This window comes from Dendrobates tinctorius, unplaced genomic scaffold, assembly GCF_039654945.1.
Source record: "Dendrobates tinctorius isolate UK_male_01 unplaced genomic scaffold, ASM3965494v1 ptg000303l, whole genome shotgun sequence".
NCBI lineage: Eukaryota > Metazoa > Chordata > Amphibia > Anura > Dendrobatidae > Dendrobates > Dendrobates tinctorius.
The window spans coordinates 3,362,066-3,385,632 of record NW_027361970.1 but is presented as its reverse complement, the minus strand read 5'-3'; positions in this window follow the sequence as shown (position 1 = coordinate 3,385,632).

Sequence of the window (23,567 nt, the reverse complement as noted above, 5' to 3'; positions counted from 1 at the left end):
ACAATTTTTGTAATGCAAAACAAACAGTTCTTATCTAATCTTCTCAATATGAGAGGCACTGTCTCTTGAACGTTGCAAACAATTTTAACTAACTATCTTTAAAGTTATGCTACCTAATTTAAAGTGCTATTTCAAGCATTATCACTTCTCCACTTTCTATTATTAACCCTAAGTGACAACCGTGGATACCTGGTTCGCCACCTGCATTTTTCAAATCTTCATCTTTATTCAAATCTCTTTATTAAAACATTATACTAACTAGATTCTTTATAAAAAGCTATTCTCTATTAATACTGTAATAAGGCACATTATAAAATACTTCACATCAAAACTTCAATAATTCTTGTAAGTACTGGACACCGCTCCCAGCCGGGATCTCTTGCACTGTCCTTAGGATGGAGCCATGCTCCACGATGAGGTAGTTCTTATTTATAAAAGACCTATGTAAAACCAAGAAAGGGCACCTAAAGAGGTGCAAACTATTTACAAACGCAGTTCTGGATCATTCATTGTCCATGATCTCTGCAGTTCCATGAAAAATATGCTGCCAACGCAACTAGGCAAAAACTTGTAAAACCAAAGAAAACATGATAACAAAAGAAGGCACAACGGTGCAAATACCCTCCTGGGTAGCAAAGTTAATGGAACGTTTCTTTATTGGGGGTCCCCTCCTGGGGTACTGGAAGCTGGTTTTCCTGGCTGCTGCTTCCATGGAAGATTTTCTTGACATCCTCTTCCTGCAGACGGATTCACATAGGACGAGGTGATGACAGCTGGGTGGATTGCTGCTTGAGGTTCTTTGACAGGGGTGATCACCACTGTAGGGGGTAGTCCTGCTGGGAGTACATACGCCTTCTGCTTTTTATAGACTGCAATAAATTCCTCAGGGGTGCTGCGGATGTTCATGGCGTACCATCCTCTTAACCCCTCATGCCAGGTGAAGGTCACATACTCCCCCGGTTGCAGATCTCTAGCAGGGTGTCCCTTCCTCAGATGCGACTCGACATCCCTCCTGCTGAAGAACAAGTCACTGGTCCTCTTGGGGTCTGCAATGAATCCGAATCCTCTCTCATGATTTACATTGAGGACCTGTCCCCATCCAGCTGAGTCCCGGGGACCGTAGTGACCAGCACGGACCTTCTCCTTCCGGTCCAGGTCAGGGCCTAACACCGCCAGTTTCCGCTGCTCCCTCTCCCTCTGTTCCACTGCCAGCTTGCGGAGGGTCTGCTGGTAGTAAGGTTCTTCCTCGTCCCGGGACCTGCTTTTACCCACTATGGACAAGGGTACCAGAGCTAGGGGTTCAGGCGTTCCCCCCAGGGATCAGAGTTTCGGTCCCATACAAGGTCCAGCACGACCTGTCCTGACACTGCCACGGGCATACACCCTAGGGCCTTCCCAGGTGCAGGGACAGCAGACGTACCTGGGGCCTCCTGGCGGAGTTCCGGCTCTGGTGCAGGCTTGAGGCGGTGGGCAGCTGCAGGGATGTCCACAGGGGTAGTCTGTCCGGATGTCGGCAGTGGTGGAGCAGATGGTGGCTTCGGGTCAGCAGGAGTCTTCGGTGGGACCTGCACAGCCACGTCAGCACTGCCTCAGCTCCCGGGCCCTCCGGTGGTCTTCCGGACAGGCCGCGACCAACTGTACTGACAGCGTAGAGATGTAAACAGGCGCTGTCCGAGAAAAGTCCGGTGCGGCGGTGGTGGGTACCACCGGTGAAGACGCCAGTATGGCAGCAGTGGGTACCAAGGGGGAAGGTCCCGGGACTAGAGGTGCCGATGGCATAGGCCCCTCCGGGGCGTGCGGCGAGCCCAACCTCCACAACGCCTCCTGCCTCAGTCGCAGACGGGTAGTCAGCTGGACTATTTCCTCCTCCAGCTGCTGACAGTTCATGCCGGAAGCCAGATCGGAGCCTTCAGCCATTGCACCGGGGAGATTCAGCTTAACCTCCCCTCGCTCTTCAGGCCTCCTCTCTCCTTCCATCATTGCGTTCTCTCTCCCTTCTTCTTCCTGTCTCGACTCTCTTCCCGCCACCGGCTCCCGCTCCTCCTTCTGGGGGTGCGTCTTTTTCCTACTCCTCCATACCAGGCCAGTATACGAACCCCTTGGGGGGTGGGCCATGTTGCTGTCGCAAAGAAGTTCAGACAGGGGAGGCCCAGGACAGTTTGCGGCCTTTTCTTAGGACCACCCATGTTGTCACGCCCTTCTTCTCCGCGCTGGCGGCCATTTTTAGCATTCATTTTACAGTCTATCAAATTGGGTCTTCTGCACATTTCCACAAACTTTTAAGTCCAATAAATCGTAGGCACACAGAACCCGGTGGCACCAGGCTTCGTCATCCTGTTCGTGACGCCAAGTTGGAGCGCCCTCACTCACCAGGGCCGTGGGGTACTCGGTATCGGGCCAATTGATCTTCTCAACGGGGGTTGTCACGGCTGCAGTGACCCGGTCCGTGGCCCTGGGGCTCCATTACAAAAGGGGTTGTTTCGGTGTGCTTATGGTGGTGAAAGTTTATAAGTGATTCGTGACGCCACCTGTGGTGTTCGGCAATGTAGATGTAAGCCGACGCTGCAGACAGATCCTCTGGGACAGATGGTGTGGTGCAGCAGTGATGTTATAGCCATCCACAGGCAGGGCTGTAGTCCCATGGCAGTGTAGGTGAAGTGACACGTAGATGGTGTAGTGTCAGGCGCAAGGGAGGTAGCAGTGCTGGGCAGGTTGGCGCAGGAATAAGTGGAGGACACCAGGGCTTGTAATTCCAAAGCTTTACTCACAGTCTGTTGCAGGTACAGGTGCCCGCATCCGTGCCGTGTCCTCCGGGTCAGGAGCCCAGCCAACTTCCAGGCAAGATTAAGTACTCCTTTCCAACACTCCGCCAACATATGTGCCTTTTCTGAACGTCTCCTCTTATAGCGCCTGTTAGGAGTGGCGGAAGGCACTAAATAAAAAATATAAATTAAGTGCCTTCGCCACTCAGAGTCCACCGTGCGGTAGATGGAGAAACTGCAGCTAAGTGACGCAGAGCTATCTGGCGGTAATGTGCACAGGGTTTTTGATAGCACCCAGGTGCACAAAGGAATCTCTGTTAAAGACACAGAGCCAATAAAGAAAATATGACAACGCTGAGCCTATTCAGAACACAGGAACTCAGCGGTGCACGAGCGGTATATGGTCACGGGAGTAGTTAAAAAACGGCACTCACTCCGCCAGGACCTACCGTAAACTCTCGTGGAAAACTGCGCTTCATCTGCAGACGCACACAATAGCTGCTACAGCAGCGCGGCGTGAGAATTGCCGCAAGGTAGCACCGCAGTAACGCAAGCGCGATGTTAGACGCTAGCAGGTGCAATAGTGGAGCAATGGCGCGCTGGCGCTGTCTTCTGGCTATAACTCATTCCCTCACACAACCGTAATATCCAAGGAAGGGGGTTTCAAATGAGTCATTCACCAGTCCATGCATCCATCCACATACACACAGCAGCAAGTATGACTATACTAGCGCATGGCGGAACAGCCATGCTCGCTTTTTATAGCAAACGGGACCTTCCAAAGGCTTCCAGATCTCTGTGCTGAGCCAATGGAATCTGGAGCAGGACCTGAGCACCTGACTCCTGAGCTCCAATGGTCGATTGTCCCATGAGCATGCTCAGAAGAAGGGACGAAGGACTTAGCCTCCGGAGAGAGTTGCTGTAAAGCAATCTCCTCTGCAATCTCCTTTGCATTAGACAAAGAGCAGGAGACTGTAGCATGTGAGGGTCTAGATTCCTGCCTAATAATGGCTGAAAGCTGATTCCTAACATTACCCCCCCCTAGGGCTCCCTCCCCCCTGAACCTTCCGAACCACCAGCCTGTGCCCGAGATTGGCACAGGCCCCAGACTCGTCCGAGGGCGAGCCTGATGTCCTGGTAGGTGACATAGAAAACCGGGACACACGGAAGGTATCAGCGGGGGCAAGGTCACCCAGTCTCAACAGGGACACCCGGGAGATGATGGGAGCAGGAGTTTCAGGGAAACAGCGCCGTGTGTCAGCGACCGTGGCCACTCTCCGTCTGGGAAGACTATCCCGAGCACATAAGGTGTATGCCCGAATAAACTTTTTAACGTCCCGAGCCCTGTGTGGCCACCAATACGATCCGGCCAGCGACTTCGTGGTCTGCATATAGCCACGATGGCCGTCCGCATTGGACGAGTGTGCCCACACTAGAATCTTAGGCCGCAAGCGAGGAGGAACAAAAGTCTCGCCGACTGACTCACAATCTGACCATTGCAGGGCGCTGTCTTCCTGAGAAGCAGCGTGTGGATGGTGACAACTAGAGTTGAGCGAAACGGGTCGAAAAATTTCAAAAGTCGCCGACTTTTGGCAAAGTCGGGTTTCATGAAACGAAACCCGACCCTAGGATGAGGTCGGCCACGAGGTCGGCGACTTATGCGCCAAAGTCGCGTTTCAAAAGTTTGTTTTGCGCTCTTTTTCAGCCAATCAGGATCCACGGACACTGTGGGCAACGTGATGACATAGGCAGGGGTCACCACCATCTTTCAGAAGGGCATGCAAGTGATTGGCTTGCTTTGGTGGGCGTCACAGGGGGTATAAAAGGGCGTGCACGCCGACAGCCATCTTACTTCTGCCGATCTCAGTATAGGGAGAGGTTGCTGCTGATTCTGTAGGGAGAGCGTTAGGCAGGGAAGAAGACAAAAAAACTGCTTCTGCTGCTAGCGATTTGGCCTGCACAACACACCAGTCACTGTGTGTGCAGTGCAAGGGGAGGCTATATAGTGGTGTATCAGTGGTGTTGGTTGTTGGGCTTCCTTCTAAGGCTTCCTGACATTCCTGCATTGCTGTTTACCCACTGCTCCGCAAACTGCTTTTTTAAAAGCAATCCCAATTTTTTTTTTTTTTGTCCTGCTGAGAAGAAAAAAAAACTGCTTCTGCTGCTAGCGATTTGGCCTGTACAACACACCAGTCACTGTGTGTGCAGTGCAAGGGGAGGCTATATAGTGGTGTATCAGTGGTGTTGGTTGTTGGGCTGCCTTCTAAGGCTTCCTGACATTCCTGCATTGCTGTTTACACACTGCTCCGCAAACTGCTTTTTTAAAAGCAATCCCAATTTTTTTTTTTTTTGTCCTGCTGAGAAGAAAAAAAAACTGCTTCTGCTGCTAGCGATTTGGCCTGTACAACACACCAGTCACTGTGTGTGCAGTGCAAGGGGAGGCTATATAGTGGTGTATCAGTGGTGTTGGTTGTTGGGCTGCCTTCTAAGGCTTCCTGACATTCCTGCATTGCTGTTTACCCACTGCTCCGCAAACTGCTTTTTTAAAAGCAATCCAATCTCCCTTATCCTCTAGTCACTTTTGTCACAGCTGTGCCATCGAGCCTGTGACATAGCGCTCAGATATCAGTGGCCCTCACACAATCCAAAAGTGTCCAGTGTCCACAAGTGTCTGCAGAAATTCAAAATCTCCCTTATCCTTTGGTCACAGCTGTGCCATCGAGCCTGTCACATAGCGCTCAGATATTCATTGGGCCTCACACAATCCAAAAGTGTCCAGTGTCCACAAGTGTGTGCAGAAATTCAAAATCTCCCTTATCCACTAGTCACTTTGGTCACAGCTGTGCCATCGAGCCTGTCACATAGCGCTCAGATATTCATTGGGTCTCACACAATCCAAAAGTGTCCAGTGTCCACAAGTGTGTGCAGAAATTCAAAATCTCCCTTATCCTCTCGTCACTTTTGTCACAGCTGTGCCATCGAGCCTGTGACATAGCGCTCAGATATCAGTGGGCCTCACACAATCCAAAAGTGTCCAGTGTCCACAAGTGTCTGCAGAAATTCAAAATCTCCCTTATCCTCTAGTCACTTTGGTCACAGCTGTGCCATCGAGCCTGTCACATAGCGCTCAGATATTCATTGGGCCTCACACAATCCAAAAGTGTCCAGTGTCCACAAGTGTGTGCAGAAATTCAAAATCTCCCTTATCCTCTAGTCACTTTGGTCACAGTTGTGCCATCGAGCCTGTCACATAGCGCTCAGATATTCATTGGGCCTCACACAATCCAAAAGTGTCCAGTGTCCACAAGTGTGTGCCGAAATTCAAAATCTCCCTTATCCTCTAGTCACTTTGGTCACAGCTGTGCCATCGAGCCTGTCACATACTGTAGCTCTCAGATATTCATTGGGCCTCACACAATCCAAAAGTGTCCAGTGTCCACAAGTGTGTGCAGAAATTCAAAATCTCCCTTATCCTCTAGTCACTTTGGTCACAGCTGTGCCATCGAGCCTGTCACATAGCGCTCAGATATTCATTGGGCCTCACACAATCCAAAAGTGTCCAGTGTCCACAAGTGTGTGCAGAAATTCAAAATCTCCCTTATCCTCTAGTCACTTTGGTCACAGCTGTGCCATCGAGCCTGTCACATAGCGCTCAGATATTCATTGGGTCTCACACAATCCAAAAGTGTCCAGTGTCCACAAGTGTGTGCAGAAATTCAAAATCTCCCTTATTCTCTCGTCACTTTTGTCACAGCTGTGCCATCGAGCCTGTGACATAGCGCTCAGATATCAGTGGCCCTCACACAATCCAAAAGTGTCCAGTGTCCACAAGTGTCTGCAGAAATTCAAAATCTCCCCTGTCCTATAGACACCTTGTACCTTGTTTTACATTACTATATAGTTTGTTGGATTTTGTCTACATTTCTACCAAAAATGAGGAAGGCTGGTGGAAGAGGCTGTGGAATTGGGCGGGGGTTGGCAGCTGGTAATGATGGTGTTGGTGGTGGATCTGATGGTAGTGGCAAGAGCAAAATAGGACCGAAGGCAGGAGGTGTTGAGCCTGCGTCATCGTCTGGCTACATAAGGCCTCGAACGCTTAGTTTTCTAGGAGTTGGCAAACCGCTTGTAAAGCCAGAGCATCAGGAAAAAGTTTTGTCTTACATTGCTGACTCAGCCTCCAGCTCTATCGCCTCCTCTTCTTCAGTTGTAAAAAGTAAAAGCACTGAGTCGTCATTGGAGGCTCATGTTCATGAACCACACCTTTCCTTGTGTCCTTCACCCCAACCAAGATTGAAGGATGACGCAGGCCATACTACTGATTACTCCATGGAGCTGTTTTCACATACCATGCCTGGATTATCAAGTAAAATGGTGAATTACCCAGGCCAAGATGAATCTGACATGGAGTGCACTGATGCACAGCCGCTGATGGATGATTCTGCTGGTACATTCACTCAGAGCACTACATTGTCCTCGCAGTGTACAGAGCCAGATTCTGACCCTGATGAGACTCAGGTGCCCCTTCCCGCACACTATACCACCATACACGGTGACACAGAGGAAGGTGCACATGACATTGAAGAGGAGGTGATGGATGACCCAGTTGTTGACCCAGATTGGCATCCATTGGGGGAAGAGGGTGCTGCTTCCAATAGCTCAGATGAGGAGCATCCACAGCAGACATCGACATCGCAACAGCTGTTATCTGGCAGGCCCGGAGCACTCCAAAGACTGGTTCCAAAAATCAAAAGAGTTGCTGGACAGCTTGTCCAGAGGGTCAAAAGATCACAGCGTGCTAGGCCGCAAAATGTCTGCCAAAGTAGGAAGAGTGCAGTGTGGCACTTTTTTGAACAAAATCCTCATGATCAGACCAAGGTTATCTGTAAGAAGTGCACAAAGACCTTTAGCCGAGGGAAAAATCTGAAAAATTTGAATACCAGTTGCATGCTTAGACATTTAACCACCATGCACTTGCAAGCGTGGACACAACACCAAACCTCAAGTGCCACATGTGCAACTGATCACAAAGAAGGTAGTCAGCAACGCTACATTGTTTCCCCCACTGTAAGCCCACCGGTTAGCACAGAAGCAAATGTTGAGGTGTCGTTGCAAGGCCACAGCAGTCAGGGAATCCCACTGTTATATCAACGAAAGACTGATTCTAGGCCATCAGAAAGAACACCAACTCCATCACCATCATCAACCCTCTCTCAGTCCGCCCTGTCCACCGCTACTTCCACCATATGCAGCTCTCAAGTCCAGCTCACCCTCCCAGACACTATGAGTAGGTCAAGAAAGTACTCAGTCTCTCATCCGCGTACACTGGGTTTGAACGCCCACATTGCCAAACTAATCTCGTTTGAGATGATGCCCTTTCGGTTGGTGGAAAGCACAGCTTTCCGCGAACTCATGGCCTATGCAGTACCACGCTATGACCTACCCAGTCGCCACTTCTTCTCTCGCAAAGCCATCCCAGCCCTCCACCATCATGTGAAAGACCGCATTGTCCATGCACTCAAGCAGTCAGTGAGCGGAAAGGTGCACCTCACAACTGATGCATGGTCCAGTCGGCATGGCCAGGGCCGTTACGTGTCCATCACTGCGCACTGGGTTAATGTGGTGGATGCAGGGTCCACAGGGGACAGCGGTGGTGGGACAGTGCTGCCTAGCCCACGGTATAGGAAACAGTTGGCTGTAGGCGTTCGACCCTCCTCCTCCTCCAGAAGCGAAAGCTCGTCCACAGAGCGCAGTCATACGAGCACTCCATCTGCAGCTGCCACTGTTGCACACGATGTGTCCCCCTATCGAGCAGCTAGTGGAAAGCGTCAGCAGGCTGTGTTGCAGATGATGTGTTTGGGCAACAGACACACCGCCGAGGTGCTGGCCGAGTACTTGAAGCGACAAGCTGAGTCATGGCTGGGCAGTGTACATCTTGAGGCAGGCAAGGTAGTTAGTGATAACGGCCGTAATTTTGTGGCAGCCATAGCCCTTTCAAAACTCAGCCATATACCTTGCTTGGCTCACACCTTGAACCTGGTGGCGCAGTGCTTCCTCAAAAATTATCCGGAGTTAACAGCCCTGCTCCAGAAGGTGCGAAGACTGTGCGCGCACATCCGCCGGTCGCCTGTACACTCCGTTCGTATGCAGAAGCTGCAGCGATTGCTCCACCTTCCCAACCACCGCCTCATTATCGACATTGCAACAAGGTGGAACTCCACCCTGCACATGGTGGAGCGGCTGTGCGAGCAGAGGCAGGCCATAATGCATTTGTGGGAGGATACACGGCCAGGCACTTTGAGAGCAGACATGGAGTTGACAGGTGTGCAGTGGTCGAAGCTGAAAGACCTCTGTAAAGTCCTTCAGTGTTTTGAGGAATGCACACGGCTGGTAAGCGCAGACGACGCCATCCTAAGCATGAGCATCCCACTTATGCGTCTGCTCATGCAAACTTTGACGCACCTTAAGGAGCAGGCGTCTGCAGCCAATGTTGATGAGGAGGAAGAGGAGGAGGGAATCCTTGATGACATTCAGCCATTGTCTGCTCAGGGACCTCTCCTGGACGAGGTGGAGGAAGAAGAGGAGGATGATGATGGGGATGATTACTTAGGGGAGGAGGATGTATCTCGTGGGGCAAGTGAAAATGTTGGCGTGGCAAGGTCTGGTACAGGGTTTGTGCGTGACTGGAGGGATGTGGATTTGCCAGAAAGTGCTCCTCCAACCAGCACTCTCAGTGCATCATTGACACCGGGAACATTGGCCCACATGTCAGATTATGCCTTGCAGATCCTAAAAAGGGACCCACGCATTGCCAAAATGATGAACGATGACGACTACTGGTTGGCCAGCATCCTGGATCCACGCTATAAAGGCAAATTACAAAACATCATGCCACAGGAGAACCTTGACCTAATATTGGCTAATAAACAAGCAACTCTGATAAATCGGTTGCTTGAGGCATTCCCAGCACACAGCAGCGGTGATGGTTCTCACACGAGCCGTACGGGCCGGGGGCAGCTTAGCAGAGGTGTTCGTGGTGCACACAGCAGAAGTGCCGTTGGAGACAGGGGTTTCATGACAATGTTGTGGACTGATTTTTCAAGTACCGCTCACACAACTGGTAATACTGCATCGATGGAAAGTGACAGGAGACAGCAGTTGTCAACTATGGTTACAAATTACTTTTCCTCCCATATCGATGTTCTCCCACACAGGTCATTCCCCTTTGACTATTGGGCCGCTAAACTGGACACCTGGCCTGAATTGGCACAATATGCCTTACAGGAGCTCGCTTGCCCAGCTGCAAGTGTGCTATCGGAAAGAGTCTTCAGTGCAGCTGGATCAATCCTGACAGAAAAAAGGACCCGTCTGTCAACCCAAAATGTGGATGATCTAACCTTCATTAAAATGAACCACGCATGGGTTTCCAAGGATTTTGTCCCACCTTCACCTGATGACACATAGGGTGACAGAAAAATGGCTTGCTTTGGTCCACCTCTTCCTGGGACTTGACCTATTGACTGGGATGATTTAGCGAATCCTGCTTTGAGCAGGGGGTTGGACCAGATGGCCCAGGAGGTCCCTTCCAACTCTACCATTCTATGATTCTATGATTCTATTTCACCTTTTGCATCAGCTGAATGTCCAACATCAACATATGCCACTTTCTAAAACTCCCTAACTGTGCTGCCTCCCCCCCCCATGGCCGGGGTCACCACCTAGCGCACGACACCGTGCGAGTGCCGTTGCCCTGGACAGGTGGGTAGGCCGACTCTTGGGCGCGGGCACTGGCACAGGGTCCTTCATAGTGCAATCAAGTGTCTCTGACGGTGGTGGTGCACACCCACCGTCAGACACACCGCCGTACTGTGAGGGGCCCAGTGCCAGTACCGACGCCCACGAGTGGGCCCCCCTTGCTTGGGCAGGGCCCCAGCATTTGCAATCTTTACCTCTCCCTGCTCTTCCGCTGTGTAGTCTGGGCCGTCAAATCCATACTGTGCCTGACACCGTCTGAGCCTGCCTCCTGATGTATAGACTTATATTTTGAATGTGTACGCTATCCATACATGTTATCTGGGGATACGGTACCCTTTCTAACCTTTGTGCAATCACGTGCAATCCATACTGGGCCTAACACCGTCTGAGCCTGCCTCCTGATGTATAGACATATATTTTGAATGTGTACGCTATCCATACATGTTATCCGGGGAAACGGTACCCTTTCTAACCTTTGTGCAATCACGTGCAATCCATACTGGGCCTAACACCGTCTGAGCCTGCCTCCTGATGTATAGACATATATTTTGAATGTGTACGCTATCCATACATATTATCCGGGGAAACGGTACCCTTTCTAACCTTTGTGCAATCACGTGCAATCCATACTGGGCCTAACACCGTCTGAGCCTGCCTCCTGATGTATAGACATATATTTTGTATGTGTACGCTATCCATACATGTTATCTGGGGATACGGTACCCTTTCTAACCTTTGTGCAATCACGTGCAATCCATACTGGGCCTAACACCGTCTGAGCCTGCCTCCTGATGTATAGACATATATTTTGAATGTGTACGCTATCCATACATGTTATCCGGGGAAACGGTACCCTTTCTAACCTTTGTGCAATCACGTGCAATCCATACTGGGCCTAACACCGTCTGAGCCTGCCTCCTGATGAATAGACATATATTTTGAATGTGTACGCTATCCATACATGTTATCTGGGGATACGGTACCCTTTCTAACCTTTGTGCAATCACGTGCAATCCATACTGGGCCTAACACCGTCTGAGCCTGCCTCCTGATGTATAGACATATATTTTGAATGTGTACGCTATCCATACATGTTATCTGGGGATACGGTACCCTTTCTCACCTTTGTGCAATCACGTGTAATCCATACTGGGCGTGAGAACGGCTGGCGAGCTGTTAAGCAAGCTACAGCACCTGTGGTTTGCACACGTAAGTTTTTCATTTTTTCAGGAATGACGGTTAGGCCTAATTCCGGAACTGCGGTTGACCTGCACTTACTGGGAAATCATTGTTCGCGGGTAATAATTGTAATCAGTGATCCCCATCACTAACGTTGTTCAGCGGGTTATCTGCACCTGTAAGCGACAAACGCTGGCCTTTTCAGTGTAGCGCACATGCAGCCACGGACATGTAAGGGCATGACACACCAGTTATTGGCCAATCTCATGTGCCAGAGCCTCACGTGTCCCTCTAGTAAGCCGGACTCGGACCGCGGGGCATGACGGAGTCTCGTTCGTTAACGGAATTAAGCTTGCAATGTGTGCATCTGTTCTGTAGCTGGCATGGTTGAGGTTTCCCAGGTGGAGTCGAATTTAACCGTAGGCTCCACTCCTGGTGGTGCCCTTCTGGACATTCCTTTAAGGTTCAGCTTTGCAACCATACTGCCCACGTAAAACAAACACTTTGCCTTCATGAACGCTGTTTGGAGGGTCATGACTCGTGGGAATAACGCCGCCCAATCAGTTAACCTGCTAGAGAGATCGTTCGTTGCTCCCAAGCATGACATCACACTCCCTAGGAAGAAGGTAATGCCACTGTGGCGACCGTACTCCTGGGGGCGACACAAGTGCACTGATGCCCAGCCACTGCTCGATGAATCTGCTGGTACATTGACCCAGACCACTACATTCCACTCGCACGCTACACGACCTGAATCTGACCCTGATGAAACTCAGGTTACCCTTCCCATATACAGTTCCATCTTACACGGTGACAAAGAGGAAGCTGCAGATGAAAGTGCAGGTTCGGCCCACCCGCCATCAGACACACCACCGTACTATCAGGGGCCCTGTGCCAGTGCCGTCGCCAACGAGTGGGCCCCCCCTGCTTGCTCAGTATCACAGCACTTGCAAAGTTGAAATACTGTGCAGTGAGATGGAAGATGGGGACGACGAGGAGTCCAGACAAGTACAGGGATTCCCTAGTGAGGAGACTTATTTGATTGTTTTTAATGTTGGGACAGCAATTTTTGGGGAGCACTATACTCTGGAGAATGATAGATGGGGCCCACCATACACTGGAACATTCCAAAGGTGGACATCAGACACTGGAGCAGCAATTACAGGGCCCATTATACACTAGAGCATTAGAAATGGGGCCCATTATGTTTGGAGCATTATTTGGGCCCATAAGACAGTGGAGCTTCATCCATGGGGACCAACATATACTGTAGCATTATGTGGAGCTCATCATATACTGTTTCAAATATTATATGGGACCAATGATTCTGTATGGAGAAATAGATGAGCCTCGTCATGAGATGTAAAAAGTGAGGTATTTTTCATTGTACTATACCGCTATTTCTCTGCCGTATCGGAGCATGATGAGTTGTGGTATGTGTTAAAGGGGCGCTCTTTCGCCCAGGGCACATGAAAACCTGCAGCCAGCCCTCCCCCCCACAACTTTAGCCAAATAACCTCCATTTTTCAGTGCGTAACTTGTATTATGAAGTTAATTAAGGTTGACAAGCTTAAGTAAGAAGAATTGATGCTTTTGGCATTCAAATGGGCACTGTAGGTGTGTTTCCTGTCCTCCTCTCACTGCCGACTTTTATTCCCCATTGACTTACATTGGGTTTCGTGTTTCGGGACGACCCCGACTTTTCCCTATAATCGGACGATCTTGCTCGACCCGACTTTTGGAAAAGTCGGGTTTCACGAGACGAAACTCGACCCTAAAAAAACAAAAGTCGCTCAACTCTAGTGACAACCGCATATGGACTCTTGAGCCGGGCGTGTCTCAAAATTGGCGCGAGACACCTCCATGGGCTCTGGGGGTAGAACCTCTGGCTCAGGCAGCTCCAGAGGCTCAAAAAAGTTGGGAGCCGGAGTACCTCTCCGTTTGGAGTGAGCACGCTCCATACCGTGCTCTGAAAAACGGAGGTCAATACGGGAGGAGATGGATATTAACTCCTCCAGAGTGGTAGGGATCTCTCTAGTAGAGAGAGCATCCTTGATGCGCTCCGCTAAGCCTCTCCAAAAAAACGGAATCAGTGCCTTGTCGGACCACTCCAGCTCGGATGCCAGTGTCCGAAAACGGACGGCATGCTGGCTAACTGAGAGGGATCCCTGAGACAAGGCGAGCAACTGTAGAGAGGTGTCGTGTGTGACCCGTGGACCGAGAAAAACTTGCTTGATGGCTGTAAGCAAGTGGGCAGCGGTCCGGATATCAGGGTCACCACGCTCCCATAAAGGCGTAGCCCATTCCAGCGCCTTGCCCGACAGTAGGGAAATAATAAAGGCCACCTCGGCCCATTCTGTAGGGAATTGCGCAGCCAACAGCTCCAGGTGGATTGAGCACAGGCTGATGAAACCCCTGGAGGAGGTGCCATCACCAGAATATTTATCAGGCAACGGTAGGCGGGTAACTGTCGGCACAAGGGTGGACATGGACATACGTCCTACCGCATCTGTGAGTGCCTGCACAGCAGCATCAGTGGCTTGCAAAGCTGCGAGAGCCCTCTCAAGAGTAGTCAAGCGGCCCTCGAGCTGCCGCACACAGTGCAAAAGTTGCTGCTGTTCTCCCATCACTTAGCCAGACCCTGGCGCTAGTATAATGTTAGGAGTGGCGGAAGGCACTAAATAAAAAATATAAATGAAGTGCCTTCACTACTCGGGGTCCACCGTGCGGTAGATGGAGAAACCGCAGCTAAGTGACGCAGAGCTATCTGGCGGTAATGTGCACAGGGTTTAGATAGCACCCAGGTGCACAAAGGAATCTCTGTTAAAGACACAGAGCCAATAAAGAAAATATAACAACGCTGAGCCTGTTCAGAACACAGGAACTCAGCGGTATATGGTCACGGGAGTAGTTAAAAAACGGCACTCACTCTGCCAGGACCTACCGTAAACTCTCGTGGAAAACTGCGCTGCAACTGCAGACGCACACAATAGCTGCTACAGCAGCGTGGCGTGAGACTTGCCGCAAGGTAACACCGCAGTAACGCAAGCGCGATGTTAGACGCTAGCAGGTGCAATAGTGGAGCAATGGCGCGCTGGCGCTGTCTTCTGGCTATAACTCATTCCCTCACACAACTGTAATATCCAAGGAAGGGGGTTTCAAATGAGTCATTCACCAATCCATGCATCCATCCACATACACACAGCAGCAAGTATGACTATACTAGTGCACGGCGTAACAGCCATGCATGCTTTTTATAGCAAACGGGACCTTCCAAAGGCTTCCAGATCTCTGAGCTGAGCCAATGGAATCTAGAGCAGGACCTGAGCACCTGACTCCTGAGCTCCAATGGCCGATTGTCCCATGAGCATGCTCAGGAAAAGGGACGAAGGACTTAGCCTTCAGAGAGAATTGCTGTAAAGCAATCTCCTCTGCAATCTCCTTTACAAAGAGCAGGAGACTGCAGCATGTGAGGGTCTAGATTCCTGCCTAGTAATGACCGAAATCTGACTCCTAACAGCGCCTTTGAGTGAAGTACTCCTAGTACTGAGTTACAGTGGAGTTCCTCCTGTCAGATGTTCCTGTGAACTTTACATGTACGGCAGACAGCTGTAGCCTGCTTCGGGGACTCCTTGCTACTAGGTCCCGGCTCACTAATATGTTGTTGTTGTGCCCCCAAGTCTTGAGTGGGAATAAAGTGGTCACTACTTCTATTCCTCCGGTGTCTGCTGCTGGACCATTAGTATCTGTACAACCTCGGGGACCGGACCCCGGCCTTGCGCTTAGAACTTGAAAAGGGTTCTCCTCTAACCCTGGTCCTTGTTCTCTTATTCTCCTCACGTTCCGTACTAATCCTTCTTCCCAATGGAGAATCAAGCTTCCTTTCTCTGTCTCTTTCCTGTGCCAGCAGACCCAGATCACTGTGGACTGCTGCAGCACTTCCTTCTTCCATCCCTCTCCCAGGGATCTTCTCTTTCTCACTCTCTGTCCTTCTACATCCTCACTCATTGACTGAATGAAAGACTGACTGACTGACTCAACTCTTCCCGCTCTTTTGTGTGAACTAAACTCCACCCACCTCCCAACACGTTTCGTATTCCAAGCAGGGAGCCACCGAAGGTGCTTTGCTACACTACTTTGTGGTGTGGAGTGCAGGTGTTGGAGTGTGGTAAGGAGTCTCCACCTTACCTTGATGGTGGGGTACCATACCTCAGGAGGAGGTGCAGTACCTCTGTGGCGACTGAACCCTCAGGGGCGCCACACTTGCATCCTGCGGTCTTCCATTCTTCTCTGACCGCTCAGGAGCCTGCACAGCAATCTCGGCGTCGCAGGCGCTCTGCTCAGACCAGCTCTGTATGACTGGTTGTTGCTGCCACCTCTGGGTCAGCAGTAACAGCGCAGGCTGCCCTGCAGCAAGCCACTCCAGTGGCTAAGTCCTCTCCTCACGCTACTGGGCATGCTCACGAGACGATCTCTCATTGGAAATCGGGAGTCACGTGCTCAGGTCCTTCTCCTGATCTGATTGGTCCATCCCAGAGATCTGGAAGGTCCGGCACGGCTATAAAAGGTCCGCATGGCCGCTCGGGCATGCGCTAGTGTAGTCTCTAATTGCTACTGTGTGAATGATGATGGTTGCATGAACCTGCGAATGACTCATTAAGATCCCCTCCCTCTGATATTACGTGTGTGGATAGGGACATAGCTTTAGAGTCAGCGCCAGTCAGTGGCATGCTACAAGCCACAGTGCTCTCTGTTATGAGTTCATTTTCTCCTTCACCTCTGATGTCTGATGAACTCCCTCTGCTGGTGAAAGGAGGCAGTGAAATTGATCTGGATGGGAAGAACCTGTCATCTGAACAGGTGGAGTGTGATTGGACATCCGGAATTTCTGAGTGGATATAAGGCAGCCGACGCCCTGCAGGGTTGCTGGTGATCCTTTCTGCTCTGAGCTCTGGCATCCAGTTTAGTTCCGGTCTACTAAAAGCTAAGTTTGTGCTCTGCTATTTTTCTATGAGATTTTGTCTGTTTACTTAGTGTTTGTGTTCAGCCTGCCCTGGTTGGGACGGGCTGAACTCCATTTTTGTCTCTGATCAGTTGATCTCTTTGCTCTGTCTTCAGAATATACCGGAGTGCTGATATAGTGATTTTGAAGTCTAGTGAATTCAGGGCCTTTTCTATCAGACGTGTTGGACATTATTTTTGGCAGGGTTTTTTGCGTGATTGCAGCCAGCATCTTTTCTGTCCTTTCCTATCTAGTTAGTTGGGCCCCATCATTTGCTCAGCTTGTCTTTCTGTCTGTGTTTGTGTTTTCATCTGTTTTTCACCGACAATACATGTTGGGGGCTGTCTATTGCTTTGGGGTCTGCTCTGGGGCAGTTTAGATTTCCCCTTTCTTTCTTTAGGCTTATTTAGCTCTCCGGCTGTGACAAGGGGTCTAGGGCACCGTAGGAACCCCCCACGGCTACTGTTAGTTGTGGTGAATAGGATCAGGGGTCTGCAATCGGCAAGCTACCAACCTCTCCGGTTTTCTGGACTTAGCTTGTGTTTTTGTTTTTTCCTCCTCCGGTGACTCATTCATAACAAAATCACCAGCCATACCGCAGATTCTAGGGTACTCAATAGCAGGAAAGAATTGTAAAAAAAAAAAAAAAAAAAAAAAAGTGTGTCAGAATTTTTTTTTTTGTGTGTATATTTTTTACTCTATTTCTCTGAGGCCGTAGGGGGGAATTTTTTCTCAATGGAGATTAAGCAATTGTTTGATCGTGTGGAGCAGCTCACTGCTGAAGTGCGGGGAATTTCCGCCTATCTTGCTCATTCACATGCTGCTGAACCAAAGATCCCTACTCCTGATATGTTTTTTGGGGATCGGTCTAAATTTTTGAATTTTAAGAATAATTGTAAATTATTTTTTGCCTTGAAGCCTAATTCATCGGGGAGCTCCGCGCAGCAGGTTAAAATTCCGAAAGTGGGCGGTCCTTACTACCTGGAATGATGGTGCTTTGGCAGCTCTCTTTCGGAAGGGTTTGTCAGAAACCGTAAAAGATACTATGATGGGATTTCCTGTTCCCTCTGGTCTTGACGATTCTATGTCATTAGCCATTCAGGTTGATCCGCGTTTGCGTGAACGCAAAACTGCACGAGAGGTGTTGCCACCTGTTGAACAAATGTCTGAACCTATGCAATGTGATAGAGTTTTGTCTAGGGCGCAACGTCAGGAGTTCAGAAGGCGAAATAAGCTGTGTTTTTTTTGTGGAGATGCCTCTCATATTATTTCTGTCTGCCCTAAACGAGAGAAACGTTTTGCACACACATTTGCTGTGGGTGGTGTTCAACCTAAGTTTGTTCTGGCAATTACTCTGATCTGCTCCCTGTCCACATTTTCCGCTAAGGCTTTTGTGGATTCGGGAGCAGCTCTGAATCTGATGGACTTGGATTTTGGTAAACGGTGTGGGTTTCCTATGACACCTCTGCGGACGCCTATCCCTTTGAGGGGTATTGATGCTACTCCTTTGGCGAAGAATAAACCTCAGTTTTGGACCCAGGTGGTAATGCGGGTCACCCCAGACCATCAAGAAAATTGCAGTTTTTTGGTGTTGCATAATTTGCATGATACCATTGCTCTGGGGTTTCCTTGGTTGCAAATCCATAATCCAGTTTTGGATTGGAAATCTTTGTCTGTGGTGAGTTGGGGTTGTCGGTGTGCCCTTAGTGACGTTCCTGTTTTCTCCACTTCTCCCCAGTCGCATGATGTTCCTGACTGTTTGGCTGATTTTTATGATGTATTTAGTGAGAATGAGTCTGCGTCTTTGCCTCCTCATAGGAGTTATGACTGTGCAATTGAGCTGAGCCCTGGGTGTAAATTTCCCAAGGGTCGACTTTTCAATTTATCTGTACCCGAGCACGAGGCTATGCGATCCTATATTAAGGAGTCGTTGGAGAAGGGTCATATTAGACCATCCTCTTCACCCTTAGGTGCTGGGTTTTTTTGGTGGCCAAGAAAGATGGTTCATTTAGGCCTTGTATTGACTATCGTTCACTCAACAAAATTACTGTTAAATATCAGTATCCGTTACCCCTGATTTCTGATCTATTCTCCAGAGTTAAAGGTGCTTGCTGGTTTACCAAGCTTGACCTCAGGGGGGCGTATAATCTTATTCGCATTAAGCATGGGGATGAATGGAAGACGGCGTCTAATACTCCGGAGGGACATTTTGAGTACCTGGTGATGCCTTTTGGGCTCACTAATGCCCCTTCTGTCTTCCAGTGCTTCATGAATGATATTTTCCGAGACTTTGTGGATAAATTTTTGATCATCTATCTGGATAATATTTTGATTTTTTCCAAGGATTGGGACTCTCATGTGGAACATGTTCGGACCGTGTTCCGGATTTTGAGGGAGAATTCCCTGTATGTCAAGGGGTCGAAATGCCTTTTTGGGGTACAGAGGATTTCATTTTTGGGATTTATTTTGTCTCCGTCAACTATTGAAATGGACCCGGCCAAGGTACAGGCCATTTATGATTGGGTTCAGCCCACTTCTTTGAAGGCCCTCCAGAAGTTTTTGGGTTTTGCTAATTTTTATCGTAAATTTATAGCTAATTTTTCTGGTATTGCCAAACCATTGACTGATTTGACTAAGAAGGGTGCTGATGTGCTGAATTGGTCTCCGGAGGCTGTTTCTTCCTTTCAGGAGCTGAAGCGAAAGTTCACTTCTGCTCCGGTCTTGCAGCAACCTGATGTCTCACTCCCGTTTCAGGTAGAGGTGGACGCTTCTGAGATTGGTGCAGGAGCTGTTTTGTCCCAAAAAGATCCTGTAACATATAAAATGAATCCCTGTGCTTTCTTTTCCTGAAAGTTCTCCCCATCCCAACGTAACTATGATGTGGGGAATCGGGAACTGTTAGCCATGAAGTGGGCATTTGAGGAGTGGAGACATTGGTTGGAGGGAGCTAAACATCAAGTCGTGGTCCTTACTGACCACAAGAATTTGATTTACCTGGAGTCTGCCAAACGCTTGATTCCTAGACAGGCTAGGTGGGCCTTGTTTTTCACACGTTTTGATTTTGTGGTCTCTTTTCTTCCGGGCACTAAGAATGTCAAGGCAGATGCCCTTTCTAGGAGTTTCTTTGCTGATTCTCCTATTGTGACCAAGCCTGCTACCATCTTAGGTGAGGGGGTAGTTCTTTCTGCCATCTCGCCCGATTTGAGACGTGCTCTGGAAGAGTTTCAGGAGGACAAACCTGAGCGTTGTCCCATTGGAAAATTGTATGTTCCTGACCAGTGGAGGAAGAGAGTAATGTCTGAAGTTCATTGCTCCGCATTGGCTGGTCATCCAGGTATTTTTGGTACTAGAGATTTGGTGAGTCGGTCTTTTTGGTGACCCGCCTTGTCTCGTGATGTCAGGAATTTTGTGCAGTCCTGTGGGACTTGCTCCCGGTCTAAACCTTATTCTCGCTCTAGTGGGTTGTTGATGCCTTTGCTGGTGCCCAGGAGGCCATGGACCCATATTTCAATGGATTTTATCTCTGATATGCCTGTCTCTCAGAGAATGACTGTTATTTGGGTGATTTGTGATAGATTCTCTAAGATGGTCCATCTTGTACCACTCCCTAAGTTGCCATCTTCCTCAGAGTTGGTGCCCTTGTTTTTGCAACAGGTGGTTCGCTTGCACGGGATTCCTGAGAACATTGTATCTGACAGAGGAGTTCAGTTTGTTTCTAGATTTTGGAGGACTTTCTGTTCCAAGCTGGGAATTCAGTTGTCCTTCTCCTCTGCGTTTCACCCTCAGACCAATGGGCAGACGGAGAGAACAAACCAGACTTTGGAGTCGTATTTGAGATGTTTTATTTCTGCTGATCAGGATGATTGGGTTTCATTTTTGCCCTTGGCCGAATTTGCTTAATATAATAGAGTTAGTTCTGCCACTTTGATGTCACCTTTTTTTTGTAACTTTGGGTTTCATCCTCGATTCTCTTCAGGGCAGGTGGAGTCTTCTGCCTGCCCAGGTGTTGACACTGTGGTGGAGAGAATGCACCAGATCTGGGACCAAGTGGTGGATAAGTTGTCTCCCTCCCAGGAAAAGGCCCAGCGGTTTTCCAACCGGCATAGGACCATTGGTCCCCGGTTTATGGTGGGTGATATGGTTTGGTTGTCTTCAAAGAATATCTCTATGAAGGTGGCTTCTCCAAAGTTTAAACCTAGATTTATTGGACCTTACAAGATTTTGGAGATTCTTAATCCAGTCTTGTTTCGATTGGCTCTTCCTGTTACATTCAAGATCCATAACGTGTTTCATAAGTCTCTGTTAAAGAGGTTTGTTGAGCCAGTAGTTCCTGTGGTGGCACCTCCTGACCCTGTATTGGTTGAAGGTAATGTGGAATATGAGGTTGAGAAGATACTGGACTCTCGTCTGGCTAGACGGAGACTCCAGTATTTGGTTAAATGGAAGGGTTATGGCCAGGAGGATAATTCTTGGGTCTCTGCATCCGATATTCATGCCGAAAGATTAGTTCGTGCTTTTCATCGGGCCCATCCTGATCACCCAGGGGGAGGTACTGTTATGAGTTCGTTTTCTCCTTCACCTCTGATGTCTGATGAACTCCCTCTGCTGGTGAAAGGAGGTAGTGAAATTGATCTGGATGGGAAGAACCTGTCATCTGAACAGGTGGAGTGTGATTGGACATCCGGAATTTCTGAGTGGATATAAGGCAGCCGACGCCCTGCAGGGTTGCTGGTGATCCTTTCTGCTCTGAGCTCTGGCATCCAGTTTAGTTCGTGTCTACTAAAAACTAAGTTTTTGCTCTGCTATTTTTCCATGAGATTTTGTCTGTTTACTTAGTGTTTGTGTTCAGCCTGCCCTGGTTGGGACGGGCTGAACTCCATTTTTGTCTCTGATCAGTTGATCTCTTTGCTCTGTCTTCAGAATATACCTGAGTGCTGATATAGTGATTTTGAAGTCTAGTGACTTCAGGGCCTTTTCTATCAGACGTGTTGGACATTATTTTTGGCAGGGTTTTTCTTGCGTGATTGCAGCCAGCATCTTTTCTGTCCTTTCCTATCTAGTTAGTTGGGCCCCATCATTTGCTCAGCCTGTCTTTCTGTCTGTGTTTGTGTTTTCATCTGTTTTTCACCGACAATACATGTTGGGGGCTGTCTATTGCTTTTGGGTCTGCTCTGGGGCAGTTTAGATTTCCCCTTTCTTTCTTTAGGCTTATTTAGCACTCCGGCTGTGACGAGGGGTCTAGGGCACCGTAGGAACCCCCCAAGGCTACTGTTAGCTGTGGTGAATAGGATCAGGGGTCTGCAATCCGCTAGCTACCAACCTCTCCGGTTTTCTGGACTTAGCTTGTGTTTTTGTTTTTTCCTCCTCCAGTGACTCATTCATAACAGCTCTCATCTCCACAGAGCTAGCGTCCGACAGTGCGCCCCTCCTGGGCATTGTCATATAGCGGCTGAGTCAGTTGCCGCGCTGCGGTCAGCAGTACTTGTGGGTGTCCGCGGTAGCGACGCCGCATGCACAGTAGGTCTAGACGGACACCGACCCTGTGTCTTGGGCCCGAGTCCTGTGACTATATACCGTGCGTGCACACCGCTGAGACCTGTGAGGTCAACAGGCTCGGCATTTATGTTTATGCCTTAAGGTGATTCTGTGAATATAACAGTGTACGCTCAGTGCACACCGGGTGACGTTCAACCCATGTGCAATATACCGCCATATTGTGCGTCTGCCATTATATAGCAGCAGTTTAACACCTCTGCACGGTGGACCCCGGGCGGCGAACGCACTATTATTTTATATTTAGTGCGGTTCACCGTCCCTAACAGTGAGGGCCATTGTATAATCTTCTGCTTGAGTCTTTTGAGGTCATCTATTGTGGATTTTGACATGCTTAGGATCATTATCCATTTGTAGAAGCCGAAGCCATCCTCTTTTCAACTTCAGCTTTTTTACAGATGGTGTTATGTTTGCATCAAGAATTTGTTGAAATTTCATCGAATCCATTCTTCCCACTACACATGAAATTTTCCCCGTGCCATTGGCTGCAACACAACTCCAATGAATGATTGATCCACCCCCATCCTTAATAGTTGGCGAGATGTTCTTTTCCTGAAATTCTGTCTTTTTTTCTCCACACAAACCTTGGCTCATTGTGGCCAAAAGTTCTATTTTAAAATCAAAGATCCACAGGACTTGTTTCCAAAATGCATCAGGCTTGTTTAGATGATCTTTTGCATAATACTGATGCTGAAAGGTTTTCTTCTGATGGCTCTTCCATGAAGGCCATATTTGTGCAGGTGTCTCTGAACAGTGGAACAGCGTATCACAACTCCAGAGTCTTTCTGAAGGTGTTTTGCAGTCAAGCAGGGTTTTTGATTTACCTCTCTAGGTTGGAGGAGGCTTGATTTTTATAAAGCTGGATAATTTCCATCTCATGGCATTTCCTAATGATGATAGTGAAAAAGCCATAACTGTAACCGTAAAAAGGCTAATTATTCCCCTTACGACCTAGGGGTTTTCCATTTTTCCATTTGTTATTTGCTCCCAGTCTTCCCAGAGTCATAACTTTTTATTTTTCTGTCAATATGGCCAGGTGAGGGCTTGTTTTCTGTGGGATGAGTTATACTTTTGAACTACACCATTGATTCCAACATGTGTGCCAGAAAACGGGAAAAAAATTCAAAGTGCAGTGAAATTGCAAAAAAAGTGCAATTCCGCAATTGTTTTTTGGGTATTTGTATTTACCATGTTCACTTATGCTAAAACTGACCTGCCATTTTGATTTTGCATAAAAGCAAAATTGCGCTATTTTGCATAAAAGCAAAATTGCGCTATTTTGCAAGACGCGGAGACCCCAATCAGAGGACTATAAAACA